This window comes from Myotis davidii, unplaced genomic scaffold (assembly GCF_000327345.1).
Source record: "Myotis davidii unplaced genomic scaffold, ASM32734v1 scaffold439, whole genome shotgun sequence".
Lineage (NCBI taxonomy): Eukaryota > Metazoa > Chordata > Mammalia > Chiroptera > Vespertilionidae > Myotis > Myotis davidii.
The window spans coordinates 48,263-52,609 of NW_006289833.1; positions in this window are offsets into that span (position 1 = coordinate 48,263).

The following is a 4,347-nucleotide window of genomic DNA, read 5'->3' on the forward strand; positions in this document are numbered from 1 at the left end:
ACTTAGTCTACCTGGCTGGGCCTCTGACAGCCTTTCCACTCCTCTCTTTATCACTCTCCCTCTTAGCCACTACAGTCTAGCCCTGCTTTCTTTCTAATGCTCACATAAGCCAAGCTTGATCCCACCTCAGGGCCCTTACTCCTGCTTTCCGCTCTGCCTGCAATACTCTTCCCACCTGTCTTTGCATGGCAGGCTCTTTCTTTTCACTCTGCTCTCAGCTCAAAGGTCACCTCCTCAGGAAGGCCCTCTCTGATCCCAGTTCAGTCACTTACTTTCGGATCACGGGCCTGACACTCAGTCATATCTGAGATTTTTTGTGTGCTCATGTATATGCTCAATGTCTGTCTCTCTCATTAGGCTGCGAGCTCAACAAAACCAAGGTCCTCATTCTCATTGCCATATTTTTGGAGGTATAAGACATCCCCATGTATAAGACATTCCCCACTTTTCAAACCCAAAATTAAGAAATCAATATTTTAAACATTTTGCTGGTTTTCCTCTTAAGGCCTTCTTCTTTTTTGGCATCTTAAGGAGTTGTTCCACTGTCTGATCATACACTCAGAGGGAAGAGGTCCAAATTGACTAGGTGCAGCTCTATTTCCATGCTTTTTTGCATTGCTGATTACATTCAGTTTGAATTTAGCAGAGCATAATAATTGCTTACAATATTTATCTTTTTATTTTTTGACATCTTTATGGGCTCAGAACGCTCTGGTCCCTGTTGCATCTGCACACTCTCCAGCTCCACCTCCAATTACGGCATCAGCTGATGTCAGTAACAATAAGGCTCGTGACTGGAGGAAGACTGTTCGACAAGGCATGGGCAGCTATGCACCTGCGCCCCTGTGTGGCTCCCTCCTCGGCTGACTTCCGTGTATTAGACGCCCTTCAAAAAAATAGCGTCTTATTCATAGAAAAGTACGGTAGACTTTCTGTATCCCAAGCAACCAGGACAAAGTTCTGGCACAAAGGTCAGCCTCAGTAAATATTTGTTTACTAAAACAAGACATTTAATGGATGACCTGTGACCCTATGTGCCTCTTTGCCCACCTTCTTTTCCCTCTTCCTCTAGGGACACTGCTTGAGGCCATGCTCTGTTGCTCATTCCCTCCTCTCCATTCATTCATTCATTCATTCATTCACTCAATCGAAAACATCTACTGAGCACCCACAATATGCAGAGTTAGTGGTGCAGACACAGTAGCAGAGAAGAGAAACACCTCTGTGCCTGTGTGGCAAATTTGAAACTTGCAAACAAAGAAAATTGAAATGAATAAAAATGTCAAAAATAAGCAGACCATTATGAATTAATTATACATTCATTTCTCTTTCTCCTCAACTATTGTTCTCAGCCTTTCTTTTCAAACTTTGCAACCTCTGCAGTTACTGAAGGATGCCCCATACCCTTTCCCTCTCCCTCCAACGCAGTGGGCTAGAGCTGATTTGTAGACACCTGCAAACCTGATTATTAAATATTTAGGGATTTGGCAAGCTGATTGTCAAACTGTGCATGGCTTCAAAATCAGACGTGGTGGGAGCCTTTGTGCCACAGTAATCGGCCAACATTATGAGATGGGATTTGTTGATGCTGTTTTTCCTAAAAGCTGGTTTTATAGTACACCACTATTCCCATCTGTTTCTAGCAGAAAAACGTTGCTTTGTCAAAGAATATTCTAGCTCTTCCATAGCTGTTTAATTCCACCTGCCATACCTCAGCCCCTTCCTGGGTGGCAGGAACTGGAGACTCTAAGCCTGCGTTATGGAAGGAGGGGAGAGAACAGAGGAAGACGAAAGATAAGTAAGAGAGAGAGAGAGAGAGAGAGAGAATGAGGGAAGGTCATGAAATAGGGTATTTTTTTATAAAAAAAAAAAAACAATATTAGGAGGAGAGAGAAAGAAAAGAGAAGTAGGCATCTGTGGAGGGGCAGAGGTTAGGGTAGATAAACCATAGAGACCAGTCAAGACCCATCAAACAATGTCCTCACAGGAAGTTGAGAAATTTCCCCACCTGGGGCCAGAAGGAGGCCAGGTTGCCAGGAGAAATGAGGAAACTACCTTCCCAAACTACCCTGAAACAGTGTTCTTGTGGGATCCAGACCAATTGAGGCTGGCGTCAGGATGCCTCAGTTTTTAACTGTAGGGGGTCTGGGAGCCTGCACAACTGGGTTAGAAGGAGGAGAGAGGCCTTGACTCCTGGGTCAGAGGAAGGAAGAAGAACTCAGGTTGCTGAGCATTTAAAGTTGGTGAGACTCAGAGTGTGGGCCCCGGCCTTCTTTAGCAAGACCCTCCACTCCCCACCCTTTCCTGGCTGCCCTGGGTGAAGAGAGATATAAAAGGGCTCTGTTTCCTGGAGGAAGAGCAGGAGCAAGAGAATTCTAGCTGCCCCGACCATGAGCTCCATCCTGCTGCCAGCCCTCCTGGGCCTCACCATCATGCTGCCCCGTGAGTAAAAACCCCAACGTGGGAGGGGATTTCCTGGGAGGATGGGCTAAGATGGATTTGCTGTTCCCACCTCAGGAGTGCAGGCCCTGGCCTGTCAGTCAGGAACACTGACGATTTGGAGGAAAACATCAGAACTGTCCTTGGAATGGAAAACAGGCGAGGAATTCTGCATGGATGGCTGGGGTTGCCAAGATTAGATGATGCTCATTGAGAATGGTGTGATAGGCCCCAAAGGCCCCAAGCCTGACCCCACCTTCACCTGCACAGGGCTATTCCTCCTCCTGACCAGAAATTGATGGCATTTTAATTTTTATTTATTTTTATTTTTTAACATTTAGGGAACCATATTCTTTTTTCTTTAATATTTTTTTTCATTGACTTCAGAGAGAAGAGAGAGAGAGAGAAACATCAATGATGAGAGAGAATCATTGATTGGCAGCCTCCTGCACGCCCCCTCCTTGCGGCTCGGGGGATCAAGCCCGAAATCCAGGCATGTGCCCTTGGCCAGAATTGAGCCTGGGACCCTTTAGTCTGCAGGCCAGCGCTCTATCCACTGAGCCAAATTGGCTAGGGCTTGATGGCAATTTTATACAGCAATAATGAACTGTCAGAGAAACTAAAAAAAATCCCATTTACCATTTCAAGAACAACAAAAATGATACCTACGAATAAACTTAACAGAGGTAAAAGTCCTATACTTGGAAAACTATAGGACATTGAGCCGTAGCTGGTTTGGCTCAGTGGATAGAGCATCCACCTGCAGACTGAAGGGTCCCAGGTTCAATTCCAGTCTAGGGCACATGCTCAGGTTACAGGTTCAATCCCCAGTAAGGGGCATGCAGGAGGCAGCCAATGGTTGAACATTGCCCTATGAACCAAGAGGTCACAGTTTGCCTCCCATTTATAGGCTTGATCCCTATGAGGGGACACACCCTGGAGCCAACTTGCTGCAGTCCCACCCCAGCTGGCCACCCCTGGGGCAGCACCGGGGCTCAAAGGGCATCTGCAGAGTGAGCAGAGTCCCTCTGGCAGGTGAGATCCCTTGGCCTGGCCTGTGGGGATGGGGCCAAAACCGGCAGTCCAACATCCCCAGAGGGGTCCCAGAGTGCAAGAGGGCACTCTGCAAAGTTGCTGTCACTCAGCAGCTCCTGCATTGAGCGTCTGCCCCTGGTGGTCAGTGCACGTCATACCTACCGGCCAGTCGGCCAGTCAGCTGGACACTTAGCCTTTTATATAGATAGACTAGGGGCCCGGTGCACGAAATTCGTGCACTGAGTGGGGGTGAGGGGGAGTGTCCCTCAGCCCAGCCTGCCCCCTCTCACATACTGGGAGCCCTCAGGCGTTGACCCCCATCAATCTCCAATCGCAGGATCGGCCCCTTGCCCAGGCCTGACGCCTCTGGCAGAGGCGTCAGGCCTGGGCAGGGGACCCTCATTTCCCCCCATCACTGGTTCTGCCCCTAGCCCAGGCCTGATGCGTCAGGCCCCCAGACCCCTCTGATTGCTGGCTCTGCCCCTTGCCCAGGCCTGATGCCTCAGCCAGAGGCATAGACCCCTATCACCCTCTGATCATCTGATCGGCCCCTGGCCCAGGCCTGATGCCTCTGGCCCAGGCGTCAGGCCTGGGCAGGGGACCCCCAGACCCCTCGGATTGCTGACTCTCTCCCTTGCCCAGGCCTGATGCCTCAGCCAGAGGCGTAGAGCCTCATCACCCTCCGATTGCCTGATCAGCCCCTTGCCCAGGCCTGACGCCTCCACCAGAAGTGTCAGGCTTGGACAGGGGACCCCCATCTCCCTCCGACCACTGGCTCTGACCCCCGCCCAGGCCTGAGGCCTCTGGCCCCGGAATCATGCCTGGGCAGGGGACCCCCATCTCCCTCTGATCGCTTGCTCCACTCCCCGCCCC